Below are 17,761 nucleotides of genomic sequence, written 5' to 3' on the forward strand. Positions count from 1 at the left end.
GATGGAGGCAACGAGATGTGCAGCACGTTCACAAGAGTCACCGGTCTTGGGAGACCTCCGTGTCATCTGGTACTATCACCACCCAGTGACATTGTACCTACACATCTCATCAAGACTTGAGAACATGATGATAGCCCTGACTGCTTATGGGACACGGGTGCCTAGGACAAAGAAGAATGAGTGAACCAGAGCTTACAGACAATTCAGCATGATGGAAAGCCTGGCCTATTGAAGGGTGGGGAATTTGCCCCACATTTAAGCTCTACAGAGATGTCCATAACATCATCCCCACGATGCTATGATAATCAATGGTGTCACGAGGTGAATAAAATGGGGCCTCCCAAGATTCTGTGAGGAAGATGAGTTTTCACCTTCCCCACATGGGCTGGGCTGGCTCTGGGTTCATGCTCCGTCTCTCTCCTCCGGCTCTGCCAGGACATTGAGCTCTGAGGACTACCGGCTGCCTCCCGGGCCTCCTTGCCCTCTGGCTTCTGATTAGGAGGAGACTTTGCACAGGAGGAGATGCCAGCAGGGAACTGAGAGGAGGACTAGGGGGGTTATGCCCTCAGCTCCCTCCTGGGTCACAGGCTGGCCACAGGGACGTTCCTCCACAGAAGGCCATGGCTCCTACCAGTGAATCCTCCCCTATGAGTCGCAGCCCCTTCTGAGTTTTGATAACCACTCTACCCCTGGCCTGGTCACCTCAAAGAGTAGTAGTCATGGATCCCAAGTGTTTATGACCTCTGGAGCCTCACCACTGTCATTGGTTTCCTCTAACCCTAGCCACAGTCTTTTAGTCTCTTCATAAAACTCTCTATTTACCCCCATTTTAATGTACCTATACCCTGATGATGTGACGTATTACCCTTAGACCCCCACAGGACTGTACTTGCAAAAAGTAGGTGGCAGTGAAAAGGTAAACCTGGTAGGTCTAACAACCTTCCTTTAAAAATCCTGGCTTTGTATCATAACGCATTGTAATATATTTATATCAGTTACATTAGCCAGCCTCAATCTTATAACAGCATTTGTCGGCCATTATTTCCAAGGGTTTATTTGTGCTCCCAAACTAAATTTTTTTTGCAGTATTAAAGCACAGGTGAGTGTTTCTTTGAAGATTAACAAATTCTTCTGGGTTTTGACAATGTTCCAGGCTATTCTTTATCCCAATTCAGCCAACTCTGTTACTCACCACGCTTCTCATGCCTTCATGTAATTTCTCCCCTCGAACGTCTCTTCCACCTAACATCTCCGCCTCTCCTAGAAATTCACCTATTCAGTGAATTTTGAATGTCTGCTAAATTGTGTGTCTGCTAAATGCTAGACCCCTCACGAAAAGAGAGGCACAAAAGCCTTTCAAAAAAAATCCACTCTCTTCTCTTGTAGGCTCCAGAATCCCTGCGCTTGTTCTGCTGGGATCACATTCTACTCTGTACTCTGGGTTTCGCCGAGAGTTGCCTGTCTTTGCCACCACATCATAAGCTTCCTGAGGACAGCAAACCCATTTTGATCTTTCCCCACCTCCTTAAGCACCGCGTACATATCAAGTACATGGAATACACTTAGTTAAATATTCTTAGTTAAAGAATCCAAACAAATCACCAAGAGAGCCTACCCCCAGCCAGCAAATGCTCTGAGCACCTGATAGGATATGAAAGAATGGTTTGATGGGCTAAGTTCTTTGTCAGGTGTTCTAGACTTGAGAACCCAGGGGTTCTGGCGAATTTGAGCAATTTATACTTGAGACAATGATGGTATAAACCCCAGAAAAAGAGCATTTCAGGAAGAGCTAGACCAGAGAGGTTGCCCGATCTGAGCTTTTCCAGTCACAAAATACATTCTGTTCCCTCACCTCTTCAGTCCCACTCCTGCTTAGCACTCTAAATAACCAGCCTGGACAGCTTTAGTCACTCTGAAAAATGTATGTAACTGCTGATAAAGTCTAGCCCAAACATCCCTCTCACACTGTGCTGACTCATTTGCCCAAAATACGCCTGACCAGTGAGGCAGAAATAATGATTCTTACTGGCTTTTAACTATCAGGCTCCCCAGCTCTGTTTCCCATAGTCCCAGGGGCACATTCTAATTTGGTACAGAAAAGGAAAAAAAAAAGTATGCTTGCCAATACCCACCCTGGAATGACTGGAGAAAGAAAATGTATGCAATTATGTTAAAGGTCCGTGTATTTATATGAAAGTGTCATTCACAACCTCCACCCCCACTGCACACCCACCATCACTCCGTCGCCATAGAATTGTCTTAACCTAATTGCATCTTGGAGTTATGCCATTGCCCTATATTAAAAGAAATGAGATTAAACATCACTGCAAAAAGGAGATTAAGAATAACATCTTCTTTACAGAAACTTTCAGAAATCCCTTTCTGCTTCGCTATGGGGAATAGCTTAGATTGACAAGCAGTTGATTTAACTTACGTTAGAAGTATTGCAAAAGGTGTCATCGACCCAGTTTTCCCCTTCTATGCTGGATTTGAGAAAGGTTGTAGCCACTGTTTGCTCCCTATTTGTAAGAGTGGAGGTCTTTGAGAGACACAGTTTTGTTTAACTCTTATTTCTGGTTCCATTCGTATTCATGCCCCTCATATTCATGGCCCTTTTCTTTGTCTTCTGCTTTTATCTTGTCTTGGTATATCTTCTGTATCTTTGCAGAATGCTGAAATATTTTGTGGAAAAGGAAGTATTTTACCAAAAATTTAATGGCCACTTTAAACTTTCATCTGCCTACCTCAAGGTAGATAAGTCAAATCACCTTAACAGCAATTGCTCTCAAAGTGAGGGCCAAGATATAGGAACATGCATTTTGCTTCCTCATATGCAGGGACCAGAAGAAGAAAGGAAGAGTCAATCTGCATACAGTCATCATACTCCCTCGATACACACCTCTACCCTCTAAAATCGTATCACCTATATTTTTTATCACACACGACTGATGTCCAGAAAGAACTGATGTATCCATGGTGTTCTTTGTAGGAATTAAGAATGAGAATACAGGTGCACATACTAATTTGTGTATTAAGATATGGCTGTGCAAGCCTTTAGATATTGGCACTGATTCATGCATTTACATTAATTCTCAATTGAAAAATGAAATCCATTGAGTCTGTCTTGCCTTATCATTTAGGGCTAAGCTGTGCTCTGCACCTGTTTTTATATCTTAAAAGAATCATTTAGAAGATCTAAGATCATAGAATGCTAAAGCTGAAAAGACCTCTGTAGTTGTCTCAAGCATAAATGTGCATATATGGGTATATGTTTTTTAAACTTAGTTGCAAAAGTAGCATGTACCTGATATAAGAATATCAAATTGAGAAAAAAGACTATCAAATTGCCCTAATATGTGAGAAGAGGAATGTTAAGTCCTATCACCTCTACCCATACTTCCCAGAATAAGCACCACTAATAGGAGATTTCATTCATTTGTTCATTCATTCATTCAAAAAATATTTATTGAGGACCAATTATGTGTTAGGTTCTGTAGATGAAGACAGGCAGTAAAAAATAAATAATTAGACATAGAAAATAATTTTAGTTGCAAGTGCTACAAAGAAAAGCAGTAACAGGGACCTAGACAGTTACACTTCATGTAGAGTGACAAGCGAGGTCTTTTCAGACAGAATGTGACTACATGACAAAAGGAACAGCAAATGCAAACCCTACAAACAGCAGTGTGCTGGATATGTTCTAGGAACAGCCAAGGGGCCAGTGTAGCTAAGGTGTTCTGAGGAAGAGGAAGAGTATACGAGATGAGATTAGAAATGTCAGCAGTAGGCAGATTTTATAAGCTCTGCAGACACTGTAAGGAGACTTGTTTCTTTTCCAAGTGTCAGGAGAAAATAATTGGGTGGTTTTAAATGGGAGAGTGTGCAACTTGAATAGTCAAAAAGCTTTTGTGTGGAGAGAAATGATCTAGGGGGATGACTGAGGATTAATTTCCAAGATGGCACCATCCAGAGGGAAGATTTACTCTGTATGATTGTTTCTGTAGTATTTATGGTAGTAACTGTTTCCTATTGCATTAAATCCTACAAGAGTATTAATAGCAATAACAAATAGTAAACTGTCCTAGTAGAGTCAGCAAAATCTACCTCATATGTCATGCCAATAGCTGAGTTCACAAGCAGAGGAGCCACATGCGGTAAAGAGTCAATGGCAAGCTGACATAGTTTTAGCAGACTCACCAGTCTGCACCAATAAGAGAGCTTAAGCCTGTTCTTTATGCAATAACTGATATCTATATGTTTTCTTTAGAACAATTTTATTTTCAGTACCTTAATATTCATAAGAAGCATCAAAAACAGCACGGAGAATTTTTGTGTATCCTTTAGTCAGATTCTTCCAGTGATAATGTCTTACATAACCATGATACACATCAAACCAGGACATTGGCATTGATAGGATACTATCAGGTACAGGCCTTATTTGAATTTCACCAGTTTTTACATGCTCTCTTCTTAATTTATTTACTTTGAGGGCGTACACAGTACCATGAAATTTTATCCCATGTGTAGATCCCAGTAACCATCACCATGCTCAAGATACAGACCAACCTATCGCCACAGAGAAATGGCCCCATGTTAACCATTCATTAAATCTGTTGTGTTGAAAGTTAGCTTTTGTTTTATGAACACACTAAACTCGGACATGAAGAATACTCTATTTGTGCTTCTTTATTTAACAGTTAGCTTATTAAAATCTATAAAACCACCTAATACAATGTTTCTAGACCTTTAAACATCACAAACACATAAACATTTACACATTTCATGAGTTATCTTAAATATTCAAACATTGATTTAAAATGTAAGGAACCAAAATGCTCCAAAACATTTCAACAAAATCGAGTCTGATTTATCACCTTTTTAATTGATCCAATCACCTTGGAAACAGAACAGAGTATCACCATGACTTCAAAAGATTTCAAAATTTACTTTTTATAGGTTTACTTACCCTAATAACAAGCAATGATACCATAATTTTGATTCACTTTTTCTGTACCTATGTTATACCTCCCCAAAGTTACAGTGATCCTGCAAGACTCAACAAAAAACACCATCTCACATGCGTGTGGTAAGACGATGTATTCTAGAGTATTAAATAACTGATTCTTGGCCTTAAAAGGAGATCTGCTTGTGTCTAAGATCTTTCAAATTTATAGGGTGTTCATAAGACCCCTCTTCCTCTTGTACAATCAACCCTCACTTGCAAATGGAACTTTTCAAGCTCATACCTTTAAACAAAATAAGCCTCCCCCACCCCAAAAGAGAAAAATTTCATTCTATTGCACCCTGGCCTATATATGGCAAAATCTTCTAAAATTTGTTCACGATTTTGATAGGGTCTGTTAGCATTTTTGGACATTTGGTATACTTTATTCAAATCTTATTGTAATTAAAACCATCTTATCATAGTTTTATGATTCATGAGATGAGAACTAGTCTACTTTCCCCTTGGGCACCCCCATCCTGATGCATTGTCTAAAATTCATTTTAACCTGAGCTCCAAGTTTGCTTGGTCCTTCCTATCCTTAATAAAATCCTTTCTTCTCCCAGAAATATCTTCTTTGCTCACAATTCCCAAAATGTACCCATTCCTGCCTACACAGATAAAAATTCAACATATGCTTTATAGAAACAACACTTACCCACCTAAATCAACTACTCCATATACATTACAGTGAACAAAAACAAGCATCTACTGTTATAGTCACCATTTTTCTTACATTTCTCTTTGAATACATTTTATTAAATGGAACCTGCTTTCAGGCTTTTGGATAAAGAAGTTGCCATATGTTGGCAACCATGTGCCCTATAAGAGACCCTTGGGGATTTTCTAATACCGTATTTGTGTTCTGGCCAAAACAAGATATTCTATTCTAAACCTAAACTTGATTTTTTCTTAAGCTCCAAGACATGGCGTTTGCCACTCTCCAAGGGTCTTTATTTCTTTCTAATAACAAATAATATTAAAGACCAGATCTGAGCCCAAACTGTTTCACATGCATACTGGGGACAAGATGGCACCTGCTTGACTCCTTTAGCAGCAGAACTGAAGAGGTAGTTTCTTTCCAGGGACGTGATTTTTTATTGACAGGGCTGAACAACTCCTTTTCTTGCTATATGTAGTCTGTGCAAATGGCACTCTTGGGTGATGGCAATGAACCACAGGATATTACAACAGCCCTAAATACTGATTTTTCTAATTAAAATATAAAAATGACTACATTTTGTTTCTTTTTCCTTCAAAAGCACAGAATGATATCACACCACCTCCTCTCATTATTTGCTTTTGATGATCATTAGACCTTCTAACTTACTTAGTATTTGATGTACCTATTTCTAGACTTTCTGTGTGCATACGCAATTCAGTTGCTTTCGAATAGCATAGTTTTTATATTTGATTTTTGTTTCCTTAAAATAGAATCCTACTCTACAAATTGTTCTGCAAATTATATACATTATAATAATAGTACATTTTTACTTAACAATATACTATGGGCTTTGTACAACATCAGAACATATAGATTTAAATCCTCTTACTTTTAAATATGCTTTCTTTCAATAATTTATCATTATAATGAATTCTAAGATGTAGAAAAATACCAATTAAACCCCAAATTTAACTGCTTAGAAAAAAATTGTCAGTAACCATCTTTTTTCTCTCTCTCTCTGCATATATGCAAATGAAGGCATAAATTATTTTTTTGAAAAAAAATAGAATGCCAAGGAAAAAATAGTATAAATGATTCAAATAAAAACCAGAGTCTTTATTAGCTGATGCACACCAGGGAGAACCTGAAAATCAGGTTACTCCCCAGGTCAAAGCATGGTTAGAGTTCTATAGAAGGAGAGGGAGGGATATGTGTCCCCATGGCCAAGCCTGGATTGCTTCCTCCCCTCTTTTTTAAATCTTTAACTGCTGCAAAAATTGTGGTTGCAAGAGGTAAAGAATGTTCTAGATTCTCATGCTTCTTGCTCAGGATCACTGGTACAATCTCATTTGAGTGACTGTCATAACAATTCTTTCAAAAGCTATTTTTGTAAGCTTTGTGTTTTGTCAAGATATGAGGGAGGGAAATGAAAACAGGGAATAGCAGAAGGGAAAAAGAAGAAAAGGAAGCAAGGGTCAAAGCAAGGAAAACAGAGGTCTGTTGTAATTCATTTACAAAGCTCATCCTTAGTTACTTAATTATTAAATTTAATTCTACCTGAATTTAATAGAAGACAAAGAGACGAGCAAAACTGAAACACTTAATAAGCTTTATGTCAATATTTCTTCACAACAGAAATATTTCCTGAAAGATTCTTGAGAAGCCAAGGGAATCCATAATTTTTAAAAATGGTAAAAGGTCAAAAAACCAAATTTTTCTACTTGTATTCATTTTAGAGAACATTGATTGCATTCCTGCTAAAGATGAAGAAATTAACATTCTCACATTTCCTCCTGCCACTTTTCCGCCCACATTCTTATTGCTGTAACATCATTAATTCTCACAATAACTTTGCCTAGGCCTACAATCAAATGAATTTTAATTCTTACCCTCAGGGCCTTTACAATAAGTTCTCTATTTTTGAGGTTTTTATTTTTATTAATCCAGTATTAAAATAAAATTGAGAATTTTTAATAAAGATTCATGAGTTTATTTTTGCATTTTGCTTTTGTCTAAAATGTCATAATTAATCATCATTTTATGTGGGCATAAGATTCTAGAGCCATAAAAAGGCAAAACAAAATGGACTTCTAGAACATATCTGACCAACAGAACTCTCTACAATGATGAAAATGTTCTATATCTGTGGCTATTGAGCTCTTAAAAGCATGGCAAGAATGAACAAGGAATTCAACTTTTCTTTTTTTTTTTTCATTTCACTTAGTTAAACTTCAATGGCTGCGTGTTGTTAGTTGCTACTGTCATGGACAGCTCAATTCTGAAAGATAATATACAAGACTATTCTCATGACTGGGGCAGGAAAAGCTTTCTTCAACAAGACACAAAAAGCATGAAGTATTAAAAAATGTTGATAATTTGTATTCTATTAAAATTAAGAACATCTTTTTTATGACAAGATACCATTAAAAGAGTAGAAAAGAAGTCATAGAAGAGGAAAAGATTTGCACCTCCTTTACGACAATGGGGTTATATACAAAGTATAGACAGAGTTTGTAAAACTTAGTAAGAAAAACACAGACCAGGCAAAATGGGCAAGATACTTGAACTTTTGACACTTTTTATAAGGGTTATTCAAATTGGTCATAGATATATGAAAAACTGCTAGACTTTGTCATCAGGAAAATAAAAATGAAAGCTGTGCACACACCAGAAGAGCTAAAATTAAAAAGAATAACATTATCAAGTGTGGGTGAGGAAGTGAAGCAACTTGAACCCAGATATATCGCTGATAGAAATGTAAATTGGCACAACTTTGGGGTAGACTCTCTGGCATTATCTACTCAAGCTGAACATACACATTCCCCATGAGTAAGCATTTCTAATCTTAGATATAAGCTGGACAGAAATGTTTGAACATATACACAAAAAGACACATACAAGAATATTCACAGAATCATTATTCATAGTGGCCAAAATCTAGAAACACCTTGAATGCCAAGGGTCGAATGGTAAGTTGTGTATATCAACTTATGAAATTTTGTTAAATATTTCTCAAATAGAATTATCATTACATGTAATAATACACTTTAATCTTGCAAATATAATATTGAGCAAAGTAAGGTAGACATGAGAATGATTCCACTTAGGTGAAATTCAAAGATGGGTGAACCTAAAAAAAAAAAACAAAACAAAAACAAAGATGGGTGAACCTAATCCAGAGTATTAGAAATCAAAACCCAAGGGGTGCCTATATGGCTCAGTCAGTTAAAAACAACTCTTGATTTTGGCTCAGGTCATGATCACAGGGTCATAGGATGGAGCCTGAGTCAGGCTCCACACTCAGCACAAAGTTTGCTTGGGGTTCTCTCCTTCTCCCTCAGCCCCTTACCCCTGACTCTCTCTCTAAAAAAAAAGAAAGAAAGAAAAAGAAAGAAAGAAAGAAAGAAAGAAAGAAAGAAAGAAAGAAAGAAAAAGAAAGAAAGAAAGAAATCAGAATCTTAGTTACCTTGGAAAAGGAAGGAAGGGGTAATAGTTGAGGCTGCCATGTAGTGGGCTTTTGAGATGTTGAAAAGGTTTTATTTCTTGACCTGATACTGGTTACACAGGTGTTTACTTCATGATACTTTAGGAAGAGTTACATTTAGGTTTTGAACACTTTTCACTGTGTCTATTATTCTTCAATAAAACACATTTTTAAGAAAGAGATCTTGAACCCCAGAAAATAATTAGAGAATGACCATTGCTTTTTTTAAAAAATTATTTATTTTGAGAGAGAGAGAGCGACCATGTGTGTGTGGGGGGGAGAGGCAGAGAGGGGGAGGGAGAGAGAGAACCTCAAGCAGACTTCCTGCTGAGCATAGAACCTGACACAGGGCTCAATTCCATGGCCCTGAAATTAGGACCTGAGCCAAAATCAAGATTCAGAGAATTAACAGACTGAGCCACCCAGGCGCCCTGGGGAGTGACCATTTCTTAATTAAATGCTCTCATTCTTTGTTTGCTAACACTGGCATGCATGCATACATAAATAAATACATACATAAATAAAATCTCATTTTTATTTGTTTTTAGTTGGTAATGATTTTACTGGGTATTTTTATTCATCTTCTGTGAAATGCTTATTCATAGCCTTTTCTCACTTTTTACAGGGTACTCCTCATTTTCATAATGATTTATGAGAACATTATACAGTAAGGATATTATTCATCTATCTCTCAATCAGGTTGCAAACATTTTCCTCAGTTTGTCATTTAATTTTGTTTAGAGTATAATTTTGCCATGCCAAAGTTTTCAGTTTTATTTCTATTTAGTTAATTTTATCATATCATTTCATTTATGGTTTCTGAGCTTTTTATTGGCTTATAATAGTTGTTCCATGCCAAGAGTATAAAAGAATGTCTGCCTATGTTTTCCTGTAGTATGTTTAGAGCTCCATTTTTAAACATTTAAATATTTCATCTATCTAGAATTTATTTTATTTATGATGGGCACAATCTGTTTTTTTCTCTTTGTCCTTCTGAATGCCAATGGTCCAAACAACAGCATGTGTTGCATGCATGATTCATCTTTTCTACACCAGCTTGATTTCTATTTACATATATACATGTATACATATATTTGTGTGTGTATATCTATGCCTTAAATTCCCTTAGATACCTGAGTTTTCGTCTAGGTTCTCTATGAAGTTCCACTTATATTATCCAGTCTTGCACCTGTGTCTTGATGATGAATTATGGAAGCTGATTAGCCTCCCTTGGCACTAAAGTGTAAATTTCACAATGGCAGCTTTTGCCTCATGTTCTGGCTTCTTCACTCCCAGGCCTGGTGCCCTTCCGTGTGCCTCTCTCCATGTGACATCTCATCCCCTATGTCCTTTCTATGTGGCCTCTCTTTCAGAAGGATGGTCAGATGTCTTACATGGTGGATGGCTCCCATGCACACAAAAGTGTGCACCGTCAGGTCTTTTAAAGGCAGAGCCCTCTCACTGGCACCACATTACTTCTGCTGTGTTCCATATGTCAAGCAAGTCACAGGCTGGTCGGAATCAGTCTGGGCTGATGGCTTAAGGGCATGAATGCCAGGAGATGTATCATTGGGTGGCGTCTTTGCAGACTAGCTACCTCGGTGGACATCTTGGTCTTGCTCTTGGTTCTGTCTACAAGAAGAACATCTTAAGTTTTCCATTGGTATTCGTTGTTGGTTTCCAGTTTTTATCAAGATAAGGAGGGATCTACCATACACAGGGGTTTGTTCTGTTGATCAGAATGGATGCCAAATAGTGTCAAATATAATTTGGAATTTCTAAAGATGAGCCTATGATTCTCTCCTTTAAAATATTTATGTAATGAATCCCATTAATTAACAGAATTCCTGAGCTTGAAGCCTTCTTCCATATCTGAAGTAAACCTTCTGCCATTGTCTGTTCAAGCTGCTATAGTGAAATACCAGAGACTGGATAGCTTATTCACTACAGAAATCTGTTTCTCACAGTTCTGGAGGCTGGGAAGTCCAAGATCAAGGCAGTGGCAGATTCAGCATCTGTTCAGGACCTGCTGTCTGGTTCATAGATGGTGCCTTCTCACTGTGGCCTCGCATGGTGGAAGGAGCTAGGGAGCTCTGTAGGTCTCTTCTAATGGCATTAATCCCATTCATGGAAGTTCCGCCCGCAAGACCTATGTAGCTCCTGAAGTCCCTCCCACCTTCAAATATTATCATCTTTGGGGGCTAGAATTTCAAAATATGAATTTTAGAGGGGCACAAACATTCAGACCATAGCACCCTCTGTAGTCAAAGTGCATAATTCTTTAATATACTTGCAGATTCCATTTGTTAGGATATTATTGAAGAATTTTCCATTTATGGTCATGCAAGAGACTGCCATATAGTTTCTTTAATTTTCCTAACTCTTTAATTTTATGAATAAAGGATATGAGGCCAGAGAGGTGAAATGAGTGTCTCAAATTAGTGAGAGAACTTGTGTTACAAATAATGCCTTCTGTCTCCAACTCCATGAATGTCTACTATGTGATGGTGCCAGGGTCCCAAAATATTCTAGGGTTATCTGTTTGTTTGCTTAATTAGGACAATTCCAAAATTTTTAGAATTATAGAACTTGATGAAAGTGTTCAACATCATCCAGTTAACATTTATTAACTATAAATTATTCAAATAGTGTATACATGTAAGACATCTTCTGCCAGAACCCATTAACCTCTGTGTATAAATGAATACAATTAACTCCCTTAATAATAGCTTTAATAGAAGCTTAAAGAGCTCCTTTTCTCCTGATTATTAACCTACAGGGATGCCCAGGTCATGAGCCCTTTCCAGGTCTCTTCCAATTAAACTACAGCATTCCCAGACTGATCTCACCTAAGTGCTTTGGGGGTACTCTCTGCTACCTGGTGGCCTGTGACCTGTTCTCTCCCCCATCTTGCCATATCCATGATTGCATCCGAGGCCCCTGAAGGGAAGAGACCCATGTGAGTCTCTGAGGGATGCTATACCTATGCCAAGGCTACTATTTCTAGCGTTACTCCAGAGTAGCAATGTTGAAGTTCCAAAGCCTTCCTGTCATTTTGGTAATTGCTTGGGCCCACATATTACACAGCATAACCCTTTGGAATGCTCCCCACCTGCACCCCTACTCTGCTATAACCTGTAGTCTCCGAGCAGGTCAGTGATGAAGCACCCACCCCATTTGTTGATCAGGGACTTTGAGGGAACTTCTAAACCTAACCTTTGGCTCAGAATGGGTCCTTTACTATGAATGTGTTATTTTTGTGTGTATTTTTTCTAAACTTTAGGAGTTAAGAGAGGTCTACAGAAGACTCCACAGGAAGTCTGTGGAGATAAATTTGTGGCAAACCTAACATGGAGCATAAAGGAGAGGCCTAACCTTCTCCAAATGCCTCTCTGTAGAATGCCTCTGTATGAAAAGTAGAGGGGTGGGCAATTACCTGGCGATTTTGCTGTGCAGATTAAATTACACGGATTCAGACCAAACCCCATGCTTTTAAGGAAAAAGAGATATTTTGAAATCATTCAGGGGATTGCAAACGCACACATATGGAGGCTTGTGTGAAGAAACGAATCTAAACAGAACACCAGCAGTGATGACAACAAAACACTTTCAGACTAAATCTAAATGATTTAGTTCCATGGCTTTTGTGTAAGATTTATATCCAAAGTCAAAGGCAGAGAGAATATAATGAAATTGATGATCAATTCAGCTAAAAATTTGAAGCGATTTTGTCTTGGAGTGTTTTAAATATCACAAATAGCTGTGATATCTTAAAATATCAAAAGAGAGAGAGAGGTTCCATAAGGAAATATTAGAATTCTAACAACTTAGGGAAGAATTGCTTGACAAAGAAGCTTTGAGAGTAGACTAATAAGTATTAGAAACCATTAAGAAGAACCAATACTTTAAGGAGTGTGGTCCCTGCCCTCCCCAAAGATGCTCAACCCTCAGAATTGCCTGGAGATGCTATCTATAGACCAAGCAACCCAGTAAACCCAATGATAAAGCTAGCTTTTCAGTATACTCGAGGAGAATGGATTATTTGTTGAGCAATTTTACAACAAGTCATTAACATTGATGAAAAAAAAGAAAGAAGAAAGAGAAAGAAAGAAAGAAAGAAAGAAAGAAAGAAAGAAAGAAAGAAAGAAAAAAAGAGAAAGAAAGAAAGAAAGAAGAAAGAAAGAAAGAAAGAAAGAAAGAAAGAAAGAAAGAAAGAAAGAAAGAAAGAAAAGGGAACCCTCATACACTGTTGGTGGGAATGTGAACTGGTGCAGCCACTCTGGAAAACTGTGTGGAGGTTCCTCAAACAGTTAAAAATATACCTGCCCTACGACCCAGCAATTGCACTGTTGGGGATTTACCCCAAAAAGACAAATGCAATGAAACGCCGGGACACCTGCACCCCGATGTTTATAGCAGCAATGGCCACGATAGCCAAACTGTGGAAGGAGCCTCGGTGTCCAACGAAAGATGAATGGATAAAGAAGATGTGGTTTATGTATACAATGGAATATTACTCAGCTATTAGAAATGACAAATACCCACCATTTGCTTCAACGTGGATGGAACTGGAGGGTATTATGCTGAGTGAAGTAAGCCAGTCGGAGAAGGACAAACATTATATGTTCTCATTCATTTGGGGAATATAAATAATAGTGAAAGGGAATATAAGGGAAGGGGGAAGAAATGTGTGGGAAATATCAGAAAGGGAGACAGAACGTAAAGACTGCTAACTCTGGGAAACGAACTAGGGGTGGTAGAAGGGGAGGAGGGCGGGGGGTGGGAGTGAATGGGTGACGGGCACTGGGGGTTATTCTGTATGTTAGTAAATTGAACACCAATAAAAAATAAATAAAAAAAGAAAGAAAGAAAGAAAGAAAGAAAGAAAGAAAGAAAGAAAGAAAGAAAGAAACAAGCATTCACACCTTTTACAAGACCAAAATAAACCTCAGGCCTTTGCACAGCTGTTCCACCCACTGGGCGCCCTCCCCCTGCTTGTCTGCCTAGCAAACTCCCACACACCTTCCATAAGCATCTCACATTAACACTTCCTTTGTGGTTTCTTCCTAATTTCCTTTCAAAAAAATCCATAGATATGTTTTATTGTCTACTCCCACTTGATGTGGGTTACCGTCTTGTCACAAATACAGTACTGCATTATAATAATTTGCAGTCCCCTAAATGGAGTGTTTACTCATTCTTTTAACTTCGGCAAGCCCCGCACCTCAACCAGCATCAGCCACGGAGTAGACATTCAGAGTCTTTTCTTTTTTAAGATTTTATTTATTTATTCATGAGAGACAGAGAGAGAGAGAGAGAGAGAGAGGGAGAGAGAGGCAGAGACACAGGCAGAGGGAGAAGCAGGCTCCATGCAGGGAGCCTGACCTGGGACTGGATCCTGGGTCTCCAGGATCAGGCCCTGGGCTGAAGGTGGTGCCAAACCGCTGAACCACCAGGGCCGCCCAACATTCAGTCTTTGATGAATGAATGGCACATCAACATATGGAGTAATATTGCACACATTGAGATTCCAAGCATGACTTACCGAAACATTTGTGAGGAATATGTTTTGAAAAACTAGATTACAAAAGTGTATGTACAATTAGATTACAGCTATAAAAGAATTATGGTTTTATAGACTCAAAAATAAAACCATCAAAGTATATGCTACTGTTAGAGCAATTAAAATACTTTCTCTCGTTTCATTGCTTTCCAAATTTGTTTTCTGTGATAGCTTGTCACCCATGGGGTTAACATGGCTGTCATAGGATGTTAGAATGAGACTCTTCCTGTAATTGGTTTCAACTGAAGCATCAATCCAATAAATACAGATTCGAACAACAGAGGTACAAACCTGTCCATCACTCTCAAATGCAGAATGTAGAAAGTTAGTGAAAATCTCTCAAATTTTGGATGGTTCAATGAGATCAAAGGTATGTAAAGCCTTAGAGAAGAGCTGTGGGGAAGAGTTTGATAAAATGGGGTTGTTTCTGTTTTTTCTTTTTTCTTTTTAGAGTGATGTGTGGTCTTGTTCCGCTCCCTCATATTCCTCTTTAGGGAGAAGGTAGGGCTGTCAGAGGGCAACAGTGAGCCATCTGCCTAGAGGCCTGGAGGGCAGTCGCCCTTGGGATAAGGTTGCCTCCAACATGTCCACTCAGAAAGTGTTGAGACTCCGTCCCTGACCCTAGGAGACCCAGAAAACTAGTGACTGATTTACAACTGAGAAAGTGAAGCCAAGTGTGGAGTACAGTCTGAGCCTGCCCCAGAAATCTTGAGGAAAAGAGAGAAGGCCCAGATAGTTGCTTTGTTGAGATTAGACCAGTCTCCCAGGGTTTGAGGGGCAAGGGATATAAGAGTTTCCCCACAGTGAGAAAGAGAAGGCATGGACATTAAGCTGGAATGGGATTGTTGGGGCTCCTGTCCCAGAGGGCCAGCCAAAGAGGTGAGGACACAGGGGAGTGGAACTGGAGGGGGTGGCGGAGTCAGGGGCTTAAGTCCAGTGACGGAGGTCTGACAAAGGAGCCTCACTTAACAGCTCAGATGATGTTCGTTTCTGCTTGAGTCAAGGAAACTGTAAGAGAGAGGGGTCCTGACAGGAAACCTCCGAAGAGTCCTCCAAAGTACTTTATGGGAGAAACAGAAAGCAGCTTTCACCAAATTTGGGGTCTGGCTCATAAAGCACAATTTCCCCAACCTAAGGAGACTTGTCTGTTTCCTTGGGGGGCCTGGGTGGCTCAGTCTGTTAATCATCTGACTCTTAATTTCAGCTCATATTATGATCCAAGGGTTGTGAGATGGAGCCCTGCATGGGACTTCACACTGGATGCAGCCTGCTTAAGACTCTCTCTCTCCGTCTGCCCCAACTAGCCCCCTCCCTACCACTTGCACTCTCACACTCTCTCTCCAAAAAATAAAAAATAAAAATAAAAATAAATTTTTAAAAAATTGAAAAAAAAAAGAACTGCCCTCTTTTTCTTCCTCTCCCAGGCCTCCCCTACTGGGACCTTGCTTGAGAGTAATACAGGCGGTAGGCAAGTCGGCAGCACCACGCTCCTTGTTCTGAGAAGCAGGTCCAAATTAGTGGAGGGAAGGAAATGTTATGCCCAGTTAATTTTGGCATTTTGATGATTATAAGTTGCTGAACTTCATATAGTCTGCAAATTAAGAGGGTTTGTTACTTAAAGCAAATGTTTTCTAAGAGAAAGGGAAAGTCAGGAGCCTGCAGGAAAAAGGATTGCCACAGGCAAAAGATTACCACCAGAGGATAACGTTCAAAAGGATGGTGGGGGATAAAACCTAAATGGTGTTTTGATTCCAATCCACATATGGGGCTTGTTCAATATTGCCAGTTGCATTAGGAGAATCAGTCAGTCTCCTTTCTTAATGCCCCAAGAAGTCATAAGAAGAAGTCCAGTTTGGAAAGTTTGTTTGCTTTTGATTTTTATTTTAAATGTTATTTAAACCCTCACGAGCTGTGGAACATCCTACAGTAGTTCATATGCCCTTGGATGAGAAAGCTTGGATCATTGAACATAGGTGTGGAAGGAAACTCACAAGCCAAGGTGTCTTCCCTCTCATTTTACAAATAAGGAGACTTACGGGATAGAGAGTTTGAGTGACTTGCCCCCAACGTCACTGCTGGTTAATAGCAAAACGACTTCTGACATGCCACACTTCCTTTTCTGATCTGCTCCAAGATTTCCACAGCCTGCTGTAGCTACACCCCCAGTCTGAAAGGAGTCTGAAAATAGAAGAGAAGTGGGCAATTTTTCTTAACAATGCTGATCAGAAGTTACCGTCTTTGCTACAAGAGCGTCAGAGAGGGGCTCACAAAGCAAGCTTTTAGGGAATGTAGGAAGGTAATTACCTTCCTTTATAATTCATTAGTCATTGTCCTTGTAACCTGAGGCCCTTTGAAATACAACTTGTATTTAGTAGCGTGGATTCAGAAGACTTTGGACATTAATATGTCCAAGAGAGCCTCTTTCATCAGTTTATTATGTTTTCCTTTGACAGGCTTAAATGATTTTTAGAACTTATCTTCACGTTTAGTTAAAAACGACAAAACAGCTAAGATCATAGAGAAAGAATGTTTTGATTGCAATTAATGATTACCAAATATATCTCCTTTAAAGGAACATGAAAATGGAGCTTACCTACTTAAGTGACTTCCTGAGATGAAATTAATTAGGCTTTCAAATCGAGGATTGAAGAAAGGATCATCTGTCCCCAAGCAACTCCCTTAGCAATCTGCTGCAGCATCATTATATGTACCTATTGCTTTAGGGTAAAATAGCCTGTCATCTAAGGATTCTGGGAAAATGCAAATATATTACCTAGAATGGGACATCAACATTTCCTGTGTTCCTTAAAGAGATGACATGATGAAAAATGGCAACCAGGACGGAGAACTTGGCTTGGGTTGAATGGGGGTGGGGGAGATGAGAAATGTTCTGGGCAGCTGCTTATTTTAGGACAGACTGATACAGCATCCAGAGAAGCAACCAGAGAGAAGGGAAGCAGAAAGAAGGCATTGTTTCTTAGTGTGCTTCACATCATTAGTCCTTAGGAAAATGCAAATCAAAGTCACAATAAGATGTCACTTCACACC

At 38.9% G+C, this 17,761-nt stretch overlaps 1 long non-coding RNA gene across 1 annotated transcript in view; it reads right to left on the bottom strand.

Annotated features, from left to right (window-relative positions):
- LOC144288270 (uncharacterized) overlaps positions 1 to 17,506 on the bottom strand; it is a 95,865-nt gene extending 78,359 nt beyond the window's left edge. The window contains exons 1-2 of the long non-coding RNA XR_013356237.1: positions 17,307 to 17,506; positions 16,750 to 16,891 (exon numbers count right to left, since the gene is read on the bottom strand). This is a non-coding gene — a long non-coding RNA (uncharacterized LOC144288270). The remainder of the gene's footprint in view (positions 1 to 16,749; positions 16,892 to 17,306) is intronic.
- Between the last annotated feature and the right edge of the window lie 255 nt (positions 17,507 to 17,761).

Source organism: Canis aureus, chromosome 18, assembly GCF_053574225.1.
Source record: "Canis aureus isolate CA01 chromosome 18, VMU_Caureus_v.1.0, whole genome shotgun sequence".
In the NCBI taxonomy this organism is placed as follows: domain Eukaryota; kingdom Metazoa; phylum Chordata; class Mammalia; order Carnivora; family Canidae; genus Canis; species Canis aureus.